This window comes from Cupressus sempervirens, chromosome 6, assembly GCF_028749045.1.
Source record: "Cupressus sempervirens isolate cs-2001-9-10 chromosome 6, ASM2874904v1, whole genome shotgun sequence".
Classification (NCBI taxonomy): Eukaryota; Viridiplantae; Streptophyta; class Pinopsida; order Cupressales; family Cupressaceae; genus Cupressus; species Cupressus sempervirens.
The window spans coordinates 484450286-484467487 of record NC_143123.1 but is presented as its reverse complement, the minus strand read 5'-3'; positions in this window follow the sequence as shown (position 1 = coordinate 484467487).

Below are 17202 nucleotides of genomic sequence, written 5' to 3'. Positions count from 1 at the left end.
TCATTCATGTCACAATCCTACAAAACAAACTCAAAATTCAAAAACACACATATATGCCTAAAAACATCAAAATGGTTAGAAAATTCAATATGTATCCTACAACAACAAGTTGTGTGTGTGTGATTTATCTTCACATAAAAAAGTTTACCCATCTCAAAAAATATTTGACTTATTTGAATTTGAGATACATACCAATAAATTTTGCAAAAAATTGTGTTTGAGTTGAGTCCAAAAAATGTTTCGCATGTGGGTCGTAATTTTGGCTATCAATCCTCCTTCTTACAACATCTCTTTGATTAGGGGAAACACGTGTGTTATTTTTTCAAAAATATTTGATCAATGATTTCAAAGCTTCACTAATTTCTTTATCCTTTCACGGTAGTCTACCACTAAATGTCCATAACTCATTTTTTTTTGGATCTTCCAATCTCTTATGCCTTAGCATGGCTCTCCTTAGAGTACCTCTACCAATTTTCAATTTTTTTCTTGTCTTTCTCATGAGTCAAGATTTTTTCATTTGGGTACTTAGTATTATTGATGTAAGTACTTTTCCTATGATCTTACTATCTTTGGTGTGTGATTTAGAACCCACTTTGTCATAAGCACTCATTAGATTTTTTACAATGTCTTTTTCATTTGAATTGTCCATCATTCTTAGCCCAAGAATCTTCATGATAGGCCTAAATTTCAAATTCCTCATCATTTCAACAAATAATTGGCATTGACCTGTAATATTTAATTCTTCAAAAAATAATCTCCACATACAATTAACTTTTATTTGACAAGTATGCTTGCTAATCTTGTCAAGCATTGATTTCAAAATGTTAGTATCAATATCAATCAAATATTTTGGTCTTCTAAAATGAATTCTAGAAGGTGTTATAATCTCTTCCATTCCTTTAACATTTTGAACATCAACACAAGGTTGAGTGTATTGCATACCTTGAACCAAAGATGGTGTGCCTTGGCAATAAGATGCAAAAGATGGAATATCACCTACTTGATATGTTGATGTTGTGCCTTCAACATGACATGATGGAGTGTGTACATCATCAAATCTATAAATTAGTGTCTCTTCAACATGAGAGGATGATATGACTCCAACATTGGAAGATGGTGTAGCTTCACAATTCAATTGTCTTCTTGAGTGTAATAGTCTCATTTGTTCTCTTTGTCTTACCAATTCTTCCTCTTTATTTCTTTGTATCGGTGGTTCTTGATCCTCTTCAAAAGTCAATTCTTCATTATTGCTTTGCAATTTTCTTTTTTCATGTAGTAGTTTCATTTTATCTCTTTTAATTTCCAAATCTCTCTCCCTATCTTCATTTGTTTGAGTTTTTGGTTTCTTCCTTGGCATGATGATGATTTCTACATGTCAAATTATTCAAACATCTGAATTACTAACAATGTGTAAATTACAAATCATTCAAATACATATAAAAATTACAGTTATTTCAATGAATACACAATATATATCAAAAAACTTGACAAATTTATAACCATTTCAAAATAACATTTTATTCAAACATATAGATTTCAATGAATTCACTATATATTAAACAACATGTCAAGTTATAATCAAATTTGTATCTATATATCAACAAACAATATTTAAAAAGGATTGCACTAACCTTTTCTATAGAAAGAATATTCAAAAAGCCTTCAAATAGCATATCCAATAATTGAATTTAGTGTTTGCTAGCTTCAAAGAGTCTTCAAATAGTGTTTGTTGACTTCCAATTGCTTGAAACTCATGTTTTCTATTAGAACAAGAGAATGCACAACATAAAAAAAGTAGTGAATGGATGAAATGGGACCCAAACTTGCTTTGTGACCATTTTTGGGTGATTTGACATAGTGCATACGCACTATGTCAAAACACATCTCTCCCTATCTCACCATCCCCCATTCCCTACTCTATCTCTCTCTACTCTCTCCCTCCTCTCCTATCCCCTACTCTCTCCCATCCCCTACTCTCTCTCTCTCTCTCTCTCTCTCTCTCTCTCTCTCTCTCCCCCCCTCCCCTCTCTTACTCACTCTCCCATTGCCTACTCTCTCTCACTCTCCCTCTCCTACTCCCTCTCCCATCACCTACTCTCTCTCACTCTCTCTCTCCCCCATCCCCTATGCTCTCACTCTCTATCCTCTCCCATCCCCTATATTACACAAACTCACATCCCCCTTCTCTCTCCCTCTGACACTCCCTCTCCCACCACCTAGTCTCTCTCTCCCATCTGCTACTCTCTCTCTCTCTCTCTCTCTCTCTCTCTCTCTCTCTCTCTCTCTCCCTCCCCTCTCCCATCCCATAAACTCTCTCTTTTACAAATACACACTCCCATCCCCCCTCTCTCTCCCCTCTCCCATCTCTTACTCTCTAGATCTCTCTCACACACTCCCATCTCCCCTCTCTCTCCCTCTCCCACTCCCTCTCCCACCGCCTTATCTCTCTCTCTCTCTCTCTCTCTGTCCATTTCTAATCTCTCTCTCCCATCCCCTACTTTTACTCTCTCTATCCCATCCCCAATTCTCTCTCATCCCCTACTTTCTCTCTCTCTCATTTACACACATTCCCATTCCCCCTCTCTCTTTCCCTCTCCCACTCCCTCTCCCACCACATACTCTCTCTCCCCCATCCCCTACTCTCTCTCTCCCCCCTCCCATCCCCTACTCTCTCTCTTTCATAGACACACACACACACTCCCATCCCCCCTCTCTCTCTCCTCTCTCATACCCTACTCTCTAGATTTTTCACACACACTCACGTCCCCCCTCTCTCTCCCTCTCCCACTCCCTCTCCCACTACCTAATATCTCTCTCTCTCTCTCAAATACTCTCTCTCCCTCTCTAATATCTCCCTCTCATCCCCTACTCTCACTCTCTCCCATCCCCTACTCTCACTCTCTCTCCCATCCCATACAAGCTCTTTCTACCACCCCCTACTCTCTCACACACTCTCACTCATTCCCCCTCTCTCTCCCTCTCCCACTCTCTCTCCCACTACCTACTCTCTCTCTCTCTCCCCTCTCCCATCTGCTAAACTCTCTCTTTCATAGATGCACACTCCCATCCCCCCTCTCTCTCTCCTCTCCCATCCCCTACTCTCTAGATATCTCACACACACTCCCATCCCCCCTCTCTCTCCCTCCCACTCCCTCTCCCACTGCCTACTATCTCTCTCTCTCACTCTCTCCATCTCTACTCTCTCTCTCTCCCATCTCCTACTCTCACTCTCTCTCTGCCACCCCTACTCTCTCTCCCATCCCCTACTCTCTCTCTCTCTCTCTCTCTCTCTCCCCTCTCCCATTCCCTACACTCTCTCTTTCACACACCCATCCCCCACCTCTCTCCTCTCCCATTCACTACTCTATCTCTCACTTGCTCTCCCTATCCCACTCCCTCTCCCACCGCCTACTCTCTCTCTCTCTCTCTCTCTCTCTCACTCTCTCTCTCTCTCTCACTCTCACACTCTCACTCTCTCCCTCTCTACACTCTCTTTGCCTTCCCCTACTCTTTCTTACATTTTCACTATCTCTCCCATTCCCTACTCTCTCTCTCTCTCTCACACACACACACACACACACATTTCCATTCTCCCTTTCTCCCCATCTCCCACTCCCTCTCCTGCCCCTACTCTCTCTCTCTCCCATCCCCTACTCTCTCTTGAGCTACTCTCTCTCTCTCCCCGCTCTCCCATTCCCTACTCTCTCTCTTTTACACACATGCACTCCCATCCTCCTCTCTCTCACTCTCCCTCTCCCACTCCATCTCCCATCGATTACTCTCTCTCTACCCTATCCCCTACTCTCAATCTCTCTCTCCCATCCTATACTCTCTCTCTCCCCATCCCCTACTCTCAATCTCTCTCTCTCTCCCATCCTGTACTCTCTCTGCCCCCCCTACTCTCTCTCACACTTCCTCTCTCTCCCATCCCCTACTCTCTCTCCCCTCTCCCATCTCCTACTCTCTCTCTTCTCTCATCCCCTACTCTTTAGATCTCACACACACACACACCCATCCCCCCTCTCTCCCACTCCCACTCCCTATTCCATTTCCTACTATCTCTCTCACTCTCTCACTCTCTCCCTCTCTACTCTCTCTCCCCTCTCCCATCCCCTACTTTCTCTCTTTGCCACCCTACTCTCTCTCACACTCTCACACTCTCTTCCATGCCCTACTCTCTCTCACATACACTCCCATCCTCCTCTCTCTCTCTCTCTCTCTCCCTCTCTCACTCCCTCTCCCATTACCTAATCTCTCTTTGCCATCTTGCACTCTCTTTGCCACCCCTACTCACTCTCTCACACTTCCTTTCTCTCCCATCCCCTACTCTCAATCTCTCTCTCCCATCTCGTACTCTCTCTGGCACCCCTACTCACTCTCTCACACTTTCTCTCTATCCCATCCCCTACTCTCAATCTCTCTCTCCCATTCTATACTCTCTCTTTGCCACCCCTACTCTCTCTCACACTTCCTTTATCTCCCATCCTGTACTCTCTCTACCACCCCTACTCTCTCTCACATCCCCCATTCTCTCTCTCCCCTCTCCCATCCCCTACTTTCTCTCTATCTTTCTCTCTCTCACACACATATACATAACCATCTCCCCTCTCTCTCTTGCTCTTTCTTTGTGTCTCTTCTTCCCTCTCTATGCATTATTTAGGTCTCAATGGTGCATGTGCACTATAGTGTGCATGTGCTATTGAGACCCAAATTCAAAAGGCTTTAAATAGTGCGTACACACTATAGTACACATGCACTATAGGGTGTACACACTATTCAAAGCTTTGCATTAAACCAAGCCTAAGGTTGGTTTTTTCTTGGAGATCCACCCCAAAGGTTTGGAGTCTATAAACTAGTTTGAGACATGTTTTGCTACAAACATACAAAAAATGATTGATTTTTCTTGTGTTCTCTCTTTCAAGATTCCTCGTGGTTGACCATTGATAAGATCAGGTTACATGACATTGTAGGTCTCTGTGTTAGCTATAAAACCATATAATTTATTTTTAATTTGAACTATTTCAAGCCTTTCATCTATACTTTATTTTGAATGTATGTCCATTTTTTGTCAAAAACCAACATGTACTAATTGGTTTGTAGATTTTATCTCATTCATCAAATTTTGCAACAACTTAGGTTTTTAGAAACTAGACTCCATCCTACACACTTTGAAAAAAAGAAGTTTTGATTTTAGATTAGTTTTCAATCATTTCTAGGGGGAGCACACAGATATTTCACATTTTTGGGATCTGTCTAGTTAAAAAATTCATTAAAAAAATACACATTATAAAATTTTCCTAAAAATTTGGGACAAACTACATAGTGTTACGTAACTTTTGACTAGAGTGATTAAAGAATTTCAAAAAAAAAGTTGAAATTTTAGAAGGGCCACACTTTGTACTATGTTATGTTTTTTTTTGGAATAAATAGTACCACTTTCTATGGCCCCCTTTTTTGAGGACCTAAAAGTAAACCATTTTGAAAAGAAATTAGTAGTTTAGAAACTAGATTCAAAGGACCACTACTTTTCTTTTTGTCATACCTTAAATTTTTTAGCGTAACTATCTTCAAATTCTTGTTGAAGTTCAGAAATTGCTGATTTTAGAAAAAAGGTGTCCACTTATAACCCCCCTCTTGGCACCACAACTTGGCCTTATGAGAAGGCTAACATTCACTCCCGATGTTGGAGTAGGAAAATTGACAATCTAGAAAAGGTTTGGCTATAATATAATCCAAAATAAGAAGACCACTGTGGATAAAGGTAAACAAATAATAGGATCCACTAGTGTTGTCTTGGAAGAAAGACCTAATGAGCCCTCTCCTAAGAGGCAAATAATAATGAAAGAACAAGGTCCTCACATTGAGGAATATTCACCTACCCAATCCCCTTTGCAGATTGGAGAGGAGAAGCTCACTAGAGAGCAAGTTGAATAGCTAGGATCCCAAGGGGGAGTTTTTATTACCTAGGAAGAGTCGGATGAGGGAAACCTTCAAGAGCCTTTGATGCTAAGCCTTGATTTGATAGTGGCAGATTATAGAGGAAAGGAATTAGATCCTATAATTGAATAGGCTGGTTATGAATTTTTGTCTAATGATAGTTTTTTTAGAACAAGAGACTTCTACCAATTTGCATGGAGAGAAAATATGGGAAAATATGAGGAAAAATGTAATAGATTAAGAATAGAGCATCCAGAAATGGAGGAGGCAGCCATGCAGAATCAAGTAAAGGAAGAAATGATGCAAGAATTCCAAAATATAACCCTTGAACAAGGGAGATAGATGGTAAAAGAATCTAATATTCTACTGCTACCAAATTGGGATATAGCAGATGCTCTAGTTTTTAATTTTGTTTCTAATAAATTAAACATATAGGACCAAAGCAAGAAAGAAATAAAAGGTGCCACCTTCAATGAAGATCAAGCTACCTTAGTTGTTTGGTCATTAAGGAAAGGATCCAAGACTCTCTCATCATAGTTAGATGATATTGGATTAATGGGAAATATCATTGTAAAGAGAGTAGAAAATACTACCCATGTGGAGGCTATACATTTGAATGTTGGAACATCTCACTTAGCTTTGGCCACTACAAAATGAGATGAGAAGGAAAGATTGGAATTATGGGCTAAGTATGAGAAGGTTTTGGAGGCTTACAATAAAGAAGTTCAAAAAAGAATTGAACTTGAAAATAAAATAAGAGGATAGTCTTCCAGACCAAATATCACATACCCTCACCCACCCATGGATCCTTTTAAATCCACTCCCCTTATTGAGATTCCTAATACACCACAAAGGCCATAGTACTATACAACTGAAGATTTTGAAGAAGAGAAAAGTAAATTGTGGGCATTACATGTAGAGTTGAATGTGTAGTATGAAGCTAAACTGAGAAAGGCTCTCATGTATTTGGTTGACAGAATTGAATGGCCATTGTTCTATGATCAGTTAGCAAGGGTAATAAGTATATGGGAGGAGATAAAAGAAAATGACAAGACTTTGAAACCCATTGTCAATAAATGGAGTAAAAGGAGAAAAAAGGTCACATTTCTATGTTATCCTATCATAAGATCTTCACATGACCACATTGAAATAACTTATGATCTTGCTAATGATCTTCCAAAATTTGATGATAAGAGAGTTGAACTACAAAGAAGAATTGTAAGTTGTTTGGATAAGTATAAAAGTAAGAAATTTGATTTATTCCCACTTGCTTTAGATAAGAAGAATAAAGATGAATGGGCTAAAGAGTTAGATGATTTATTTTGTTTGAGAATGAATAAATTCATTAATGAAACAAGACATGCATGGTGGGAAACCAAAACAAAAGAAATGGTGAAGGTGTTGGAAATACTCAAGACTAGCTAGGTTACTAAGAGGGAAGGAGTGAATTAGTAACCTCAAAAAATTTATCAAATTTAGATCTTAATTGTAGTAATCAAATTACCATTTAGTTCATCAAATCTGATCTAATTGCATGCATGAGAAACATAAAACATTCATAACACTTGAACACAATGATTTGGTGACCCAAAAACCTTCCAAATAGAAAGTAAAACTAGGGCGGGGATGATACCCAAAAAAATTCAATATTGTAGCATAAAGTTGGTCGGTTAAGGCTTATATTGATCACTTTTGATGATCTGCATTACTAGGAGCAATTAGGACTACTAGGTCCACCTTGTTAGAGGTTTTACAAACACACAATGAAGTATGTACTCAGTAAAGAGATTTGAGAAAAGACTATTAAGTCTACCTTGTTAAAGGATTTGAACTAGTTTCACCTCTTAGGGTGAAGCAGTAGATCTCTGACTTACAATTGAATTATTGATAGAGATTTCTTGAAGTACTAATGACCTTTATGTGATGGATTTGTCTTTTGCTACTCATTTACTAATATGGCCTTATAATACAATTTGTCTACTGTTGATTCACATTCACATGCTTCTTTTAAACATTATTGTCACACTTGGATATGATATAATACATTACATATATATCAATCCAATTTACATAATTAAAAAGTTGGCCATCATACAAGTTAACACCAATATTACAAAGTCAGGCCATATGTAGATACTTAGGTTCTAAAGACTGACTTGGTGAAGTTCTGATACTTGATGTCCATTGTCATTTCTCAGCATCATTATGCACTAGGTAGAAGTAGAAGCTTAGTCGATACTAATCACTTCAATGTAGTCTTGAACTCATTCTACACTGGTGACTCGGTAGATACTATGTAACTCGGTATAAACTAAATTACTTGTTTACCATGACTACACTTGGTAAACACTAATCTCCATACAACTTAGTTAACACTAGCTTCACTTTACATGAACTACTAGCTCAATAGAAATTGCAAATCTCAGTAACAACTGGAATACTCGGGTTGAATTGTAGTGCTTAGTGGCTACTAAAATACATGGAAAACACTTGTAGATTGTTCAATAAGCTCGGTAGCCATATAGAATCTAAATAAGTGTTGTCACTAATAAAAAACTTGACTGAATGTCAACAATCTCCCCCTTTGGCATTAGAGACAAAAACACTTATTAGCCAAAATTTATATACATCTCAATGTGATACTAACTCGATATTGTATATTATTTTAGAGATTTTTCAAAACTTTTCTTTGTAAGCATATACAATATACTATATCTGCAAATTCTCTGTTATATACACTTTCTCCCTTTGCATGATTCTCCCCCATACAATATACATAGCATAACAAGTATCTCTCCCCATATATAGCATATTAAGTGTTTCTCCTCCTTTTTGACAATAATGCCAAAAATCTATTCAGAACTTATTTACATGGAGACACCAAAATGAGAAAGAAAATCAAAATGTACCTTAAGAATGAGTGATAAGGTCTTATCCCAGTTCTCTCACAAAACTTTGAACATATGTAGAGCAACTTGCACTTCAACAGATAGTTGTATCATGTGATCTACAATGGAGAAGTTGTTGTGATGGATCAATGTTTTTGAATAAACAATATGCTTCTAGATTGTATCCATGATGGGAAGGATCATATTCTGAATATCTATCAGTGTAGACTGGATCCTTGCTTCTTCTCTCAACAACTTTTCTTTCATATCTAACGAGAATCTAATTTTCATATGATGTGTAGAGCTTGAACTAGAGTCAAGTTGCAACTACTATGTACTAGCCTTTAGATCTACATCAATCTTTCTTAATTTTATCTTTATCTCCTTTGTGAACTTGAAAACATCAAATAACTTTCCAAAAAGTGATGTTACATTTATGCAAGAGTTTTCAAGATTGGTCGAAATTGAGGAAAGCTCCACTTGTTGGATAGCTATTTGTTGAGCACTGTGCTCAAGCGCTTTATTATTGTTGGTATAAATATGTATTTACTATTTATACTTACTTAAGTTTACTTAGGTTAATGCATTATTTTATTATATTTCATTATTTTATTATTTTATTTTGTGAGACACTTAGGATTTTGCGCACCTTTTTGAGTAGTCATATTGACAACACAAAAGTACACACCTCTATTTTAGCACATGGTGTCTACAAAACTAGAGTTTGCATTATTCACTAAGTTGTCATGTAGAAAATACACTTATTCACACTCCTTGTTTAGCACATGTTATCTACAACACTAATTTGTGTGTTACACCCTTGTAGGCTTATCCTCTCATCATCGCACTTACTTCTGTGCTTAATGGAGGATAACCCATATCTGGTGGACATGTGCCTAGTTGTATGACTTATCATGTAGCTAATTCTGAGGCATTCTAGATGTCTCTCAAAGGCCTTTATATACATGCACTCCTAGTGTACTCTTAATGCATATTGAATAAATATATTGTCATTTTGATCATACTCTCTTTTTTTGGTCTACAATTGTGCTTGTGTTTGAGTTCTTAGTTCTTGGGTGAATTTTTCCCTAAGCCAAATTCTTACATGGTATTAGAGCTTGGATATTTTTTCTTCACATAGCCATTTGAGACCATTGTTGCTTCAACACCTCAGCCCAAATCTGGAGTACTACAAAAATTGGGAGTGCCTAGAGCCAGATCTAACCTTGCCATTGTGTTTGGAATGTTGATTCATTGTGAATCGACTATAAACTCAGCTACCTTAGGCCAAAGTCAATTGTGAATTTTTTTTGCAAATCAACACTCAGAGGCCTCGATTTGCAATTTGGGTATGGTCATTTCCACATCTATTTCATTAATTTTTTCGGTCTATAATATAATTCTCTACAATTTTTTATTGCACTATTTTGAATTTTTTTCCCCTTTGGGTAGGTAGCAGAGAAATTTTTTTACAAGTACCGAGCTATCAGATCCTAACCCTACATAGAGTATATTCTATTTGTTCCCAGAGGAATATTTGGTGAGCTATTTCCCTAAATTTGGCATCGCATTGTACAAATTTTGGCTACTGAACACATACCAACCGAGTTTATAAATTTGACAACTACATAGCACCAGACAACAAACCAGTTAGAAAACTAGCAGAGAGCACCACCATTTGTGGGCTTCTCTTTCTTTTGCATTTGTGGCATTTTATTTATAACTCATGTGAGGTTCAGCCCCACATCCAATGTGGGACTAAACACCCACATTTTAGTGTCACATCTACCTAGTGACACATATTTATGGTAGTGATAGTTCACTTTCCCGACGTCTTTCCTAGTTTCTGGCGTAGACCATGACTTGCCCACCGGTGGCGACTATCTTTCACTAGAATTTTAAAACTAGCCCTATAACTTGTGCTTCCTCCCATGGCAAGAATATTCTAGTGATCATTATCAAATTTTGGCCTACTTTTTTTCAAGCATCCGATAGCAACACATGTCTCTATCTGAGCACTCCATGAGAACCACATACCTTACAATGTGCCACGAGACATTCACATTGTTGCCCACATGGCTTGATCTAGCCTCACTATATAGACACATCATCGTCGACACTATATCCATTTTTTGCCACATCAACCACAAACTATACCTAACATTTCAAATCCATACAACACCACATGTATACCATATGAGTGACATTAGCAATTCATACAACCACATTAGCAAAGGAGTCTTTTTTCACTGACATCATCATTTTTCTAGGTTAAAATTGATGGCTATCTAACTATCAAAACTAGGCCTTTTATAGCTACTATGATGCCCATTTGAAAGTCAAATTTAAGCTAGCAATTTTCCTTCTAGACCGCTCTCTAGATTGCTTTTTGATTTGGTAGCCTAACTTTGTGAGCCCATAACTTGGTCATCTGGACTCCAATTCAGGTGCATTTTTTTAAAAATTGGGTAGAATTTCCTAAAATTTCTAGTGGTGGTGTTCTTTTCTAGTTTTGTTACAAGGATTTTTTAGAAATTGTATTTTTTGGCAACTATACTTGCTTAATCTTGCATTTTGCAACTTCAAATGCTCCGTATGAGCTCATCTGGTCACCTTTTCAGGTTTTATTTTTATTTTTAAGTGCATTATTTTTTGTCTAATTTTAAGATCTAAAGTCAAATTCTAGGTTTTTGTGGACAAAAATTTGACTTTCAGAACTAGGACTTTTTCTAGATTATAATTACTTTGGTTACTTTTCAAAATTGTTGTACATCTGAGCTACAGTGCTTAGTGATAGATTTGGGATTCAATAGGTAGTTGTAAAAGAAAAATCAAAAACTCCACTTTGTTCATTTTGACAAGTGGCCCATTGTACACACACTACTTATAAAGTGCCAAAAGCATCTTTTTTGGGGGGTATTTTGATTGAGTGAAAATGGGGTGTGTGTACTGTGTTCTTGTGTCTATCTTTTGTGCTCTTTTCATTTTTTGCATCATGGGTTCATTTAAATGTCCACCTTTAACTTCATGCAATTATTCTACATGGAAAGATATTGCATGGAGTAGATTAATGGAAAAAGGTTACAATCTTTATGTTGATGGTACAATTACCAAACCTATTGATGCTAAAGAACTCATTGAATGGGAAAAAAAATGACCGACAGGCTTTAGGAATTATCAAGAATTGTGTACATAGAGATCTCTTCTTTCACAATGCCAGTTGTATAGAATCCAAATCAGCTCGGGACAAACTTGAATCATTATATGGTAAGGTGTATGAGGAAAAGGGGTTTTAGATTGAGGATGATCTACTTCTCTTGTATCCAAAGAAATTTGACACAATTCAAGATTACATCAACAAAGACAATGGGTATAGGGGACTTCTTAAGGACTGTGGAAATCCCATGAAGGATGAAAAGTTGATTCATCACATCCTAAAGAGGCTACCTTTAGAGTATGCTTCCTTTTTTTTGAGTTTTAATACTCACAGGTTGACCATGGGAATTCCTTAACAGAAGCCTTCATTTGATGCCTTTGCAGAGATGTTGATTGTGGAAAAATCTCGCTTGATGGATTTAGGACTTCTCACAACATCAAAGACCAAAATCCTTGGTGGTTAGTGATGAGCACCAATCATGTCAAGGAGGGAAAATTTCTAGCAATAATAAGAAGAAGTAGTGAAAGAAAAAATCACAATCTAAGACACAACAACCCTCCCTATAGCAAGGCAATTCTTCTCCAATAAGAAGGGAAGTGATGAAAAGAAGGACATGTGGAAATGGACAATGGGGAATTCAAATATTTTCTCTACATTCCAAACCTTAGCTCCAATCTCTTATTAGTTTACCAAATCCCTTACCTTGGAGATGGTCATAAAGTTGAGTTCCTTCCAGATTCAGTGATGGTGTGTAGTCTTAGAGATTATTCATTGGTTGTAGTGGGTAAAGTCAATGATGAAAAGAGGCTTTATTCCTTCTCCCACTTTGTGCCTAAGTCTCCTTCTCAAGCCTTGTTAACTCACTCACATTCACACATCAACCTATGGCATGAGCAGTTTGGTCATCTTGCCTTCTACATCCTTGCTTCAAATACATTGTCAAAGGTTTACCTAAAATCAAATTTTCTAAGGGTGAGTGTTCATCATGTTCAGTGGATATGCATCTTGAGAAGAAGTATGATAAAGGGAAGTCTTCTAGAGCACCAATTATTCTCTAGTTGGTTCACATGGTTTTAGTAGGACGTTTTGTAGTGACTTCAGTTAGCCAAGGCCACTACATCCTTACTTTTGTTGATGACTTCTCACAATTCACATTGGTCTACTTCCTTCATCACAAGAATGAAGTGGTTCATAAGCTTTAATCCTTTAAGGCTCATGTTGAACACAAATCAAGGAAAACCATCAAGGTTCTACGGGTGGACAATGAGAATAGATATGTGGACTGAAGACTTAAGGAATTTTGTAGACTTGAGGGCATTGATCTTTAGAATCCACCAGCATTCAATCCACACAAGATAGATGTTGCAGCTATGAAGATTATGAATCTCAAAACCATGGCAAGTTACATGATAAAAACCAAGTCTCTTGATCCTACATTAGAAGTTGAAGCCATTAGCAGTGCTACTCACATACTTAATAGGTCTCCTCATAATGCCTTAGATGGGAAGATTCCTTTTGAGGCATGGTGCAATAGAAAACCTATTATGACACACTTCAGAGTCTTCAGTTGTCCTACATGGGCAAAGATATCTTCTAGGGGATGCAAGGAACAGTCACCATGACCTTGTACTTTCATTGGCTATGAAGATGGTGTGAAGGCATATAGACTCATGGATCTTGAGACACATCAAATTTTTGTGGCGAAGGATGTATAAATTGAAGAAATTTCACCAAGCTTGTCCTCTAATCCTCTCTACACATTATATTGTGTGGAAATTGATAGTGACACCAGTGATAGTGCTTTAATAGATTCAGAAATGTGGGGTTCTATTGACAGTTGTAGTGAGAGGTCACAACATCAATCCAATCCACATGCATATATCACCATAGTGATAAGTCTAGCATAGTAGGGTACACCTAGTCTTCTAGGTCCAACATCAGTGACAGATTTGGGGGACAATAATGATTATTTTCCTCTTCTTCTTGATGTAACAACACCTTGTTTAGTTATCACGAGGGCTCCATCCAACCCTCTTGTTCATTCTCTAAATGATCAATCATTATAGGTTGAAGTGATTGTGGATACTTTTGACCACTAGTTGTAGAAGGTTTCTTCATCAGTTGAGAAAATAGATGTTTCTTTGGAACAAGTTCAACAAAAATCCTTGCCAGATCTACATTCATTCTTTTCAAAATAGTTGGAAGGGGTGACCATCAATATTAGTACAAGGATACTTGGACAGGTTTCAAGACCACCATACATCTTTAGGATTTTACCTTTTCCATTTTTTCTTCCAAAGGGAAGGAACATCATCCAAGACTCTTGGACCAACTTCTTCCTTGGAGCAACACTCACTAGTCAAAATTATTCAATTGGGGGGGGGGGACTATTTTGTCTCTCTTCCTCTTCTTTCTTATGGAGGAGACTTTTTCCTCTTATGAGGTTCTTGTTCTTCTCATTCTTCACTTTTGTATATACTGGATGTATGTCGTAATGGGGGGGTCATGATTACTCCATCCATCCATGCATCCCTATTCATCTCTCTTTTTGGGGGAGGAATTTTCCCATAAGGTTTTCCCTCCTTTTCTTTCTGAGAGATTGCATTTCATTATGTACATGGGTACCTAACATGGCCTAGTAACTGAGACCCATCATGCATTTCATCCTAGTTTTCGTAAGCTTAAGCGCATTCCTATAAGTTGCACTTAGGGGGGGTGTTGGTGTAAATACATATTTTCTATTTACACTTACTTAATTTTACTTAGGTTAATGCATTATTTTATTATTTTATTTTGTGAGATAGTTAGGAGTTTGCACACCTTTTTGAGTTCTCATGTTGACAACACAGAAGTACACAATTCTATTTCAACACATGGTGTCTACAACACTAGAGTTTGCATTATTCACTAAGTTTTCATGTAGAAAACATAGTTATTCACACTTCCTTTTTAGCACATGTTGTCTACAACACTAATTTTCATATTACACCCTTGTAGGCTTATCCTCTCATCATCGTACTTACTTTCGTACTTAATGGAGGATAACCCATATCTGGTGGACATGTGCTTGGTTGTATGACTTATCACGTAGCTAATTTTGAGGCATTCTAGATGTATCTAAGAGGCCTTTATATACAGGCACTCCTAGTGTACTCTTAATGCATATTGAATGAATATATCATCATTCTATTCATACTCTCTCTTTTTGGTCTGCAATTTTGCTTATGTTTGAGTTCTTAGTTCTTGGGTGAAATTTTCCCTAAGGAAAATTCTTACAATTATCAAATTTCTTTTTTGCTTTCTCAATCAACTTATCTTGACTACTAGTGTCCCCATTAAACTTCTAGATTTCCTCTTCTAGTTACAACAAAATGTGTTGTGAAGTATCAACTTCAACACTATAGCCTCAATCAAAATATTCTTAGCATCACCAATAATTTTATATTCTCTATCTCTCTCCTCTCTCAATTTCTTCTACTTTGCCTTCTTTTGGAGGAGTTGACCAACTATATGCATTTGATCCATAATGAAATTATCAAAGTCCCCCATTTGGGACTTTCTATCTCCTTTCCTTTACTAAAAAATCTTGTACTCAGATGAGCCTTAGGTTCAACTATCCTCATACTTAATGCCTTTGAATCCGGTATGGAAACAATAGTAGAGATATTAGGAATAGTAGTGAAAATTTGTATAGTTCCAAGAGATGAAATACTAACTAGTATGCTTACTAAATCCAAAATTGCAGTACTTATAGAAGTATCCAAAACTGTAGTAGCCAGAACTTTAGAATCTAAAATTGTAGTACTTACTGTAGAAGAGCACAAAATTGTAGAACATACTGTATCCATTGCTAATGATGTTAACTTAGTGGCTAAAGAAGAGGGATGCTACAACTCAGTAGATGAAGTGGTAGACACTTCTATCAGTGATGTGTTGAGCTATGTGGGAGAAAAGAGTGATTAGACATTTGATGTGTTAGTAGTTCTCACAATCAAACTTGATGAAGCTATTTGAGCTTGATGATGTTGTAAATTTAGCTAGAGAGTGAGGAAGTGAGGCAATGATAGCCGTAGCTATCTTGACTAGGTCAATCTCCTCATCATCTTCCTTGGCTTCTTCAGTAGCTTCTTCCTCTTTCTCTTCTTCATCATCCTTCATAAGCTCTTTTTAATCAACTATGAAAAATTGTGTTAAATCTTCATCATTATCTTCATCCTTCTCACCATCATCATCACCATCTTTGATCTCCACTAGAAACTCACTAGGGTTGTGAAGATGAAATACATTTCTCCATGTTTTTGTGGCATTGCTCACAACATACTCTATGTCCTTCATCAAAACTAGACAAGTATTGAACTTAAGTGTTATTTTGTTCTCATTGTCTTTCAATACCTTGTTTACCTCTATATCTGTCAAGGTGGGTACCAACTATCCTAAGGTTTGTGCAAAAATATCTTTGATAGTTTGCTTGGTGTTCTCCCATCTTACCTTGATTTTCTCTAACAAAACACCAGGGATCTGTGATTCCAAGTGGTCTGGAGAGTATTTCCATTGGCCCATTTTGTCCATGACTAGATCTTCAACCTCTTTCTATTATGTTGATGTCCTTGTCTCATACTTGAGAGCTTTGAAGTTATGTACACCTATGCCTTCTCTCAGTACCTTGAGTCTTTCGTAAAAAGTGGGTGGAGGTTAGTTAAAGATAACATCACCACCTTTCTTATCTACCTTCTTCCCTTAATCTTCTGGTGAACACTATAGTGGATGGCTTAAGTGGCTTGGTGATGATCACCTTTCCTTTCTTCTTCACTAGTTCTTCTTCCTCTTCATCCTATACTTCTTCAACATCTTCTGCTTTACCCTTAGTCAACATAAGAGGTGTGCTTATTTTGAGTTTGCCTATCCTCTTCTTACCTTTGTTAACCACTTGTGGAAGATTAATTTCAAGCTCTATTCTTGCCTTGGCCTCATCATATGTTCCAAACACTACTACATTTGGGCCCACTCTTTGACCTTTATTGGTCAAAATTTTGACAAAATTTGACCAACCCATTGGTTAAAAATTTTCTAGTCAAAATTTTGACCAGCCTACTAGTTGGTCAAAATTTGACCAATGAAGGTAGAAATTTTGACCAATTTATGTGGAAATTTTTGACCAATAAAGGTAGAAATTTTGATCTATTGAGGTCAAAAATTTCAACCAATAAAGGTAGAAATTTC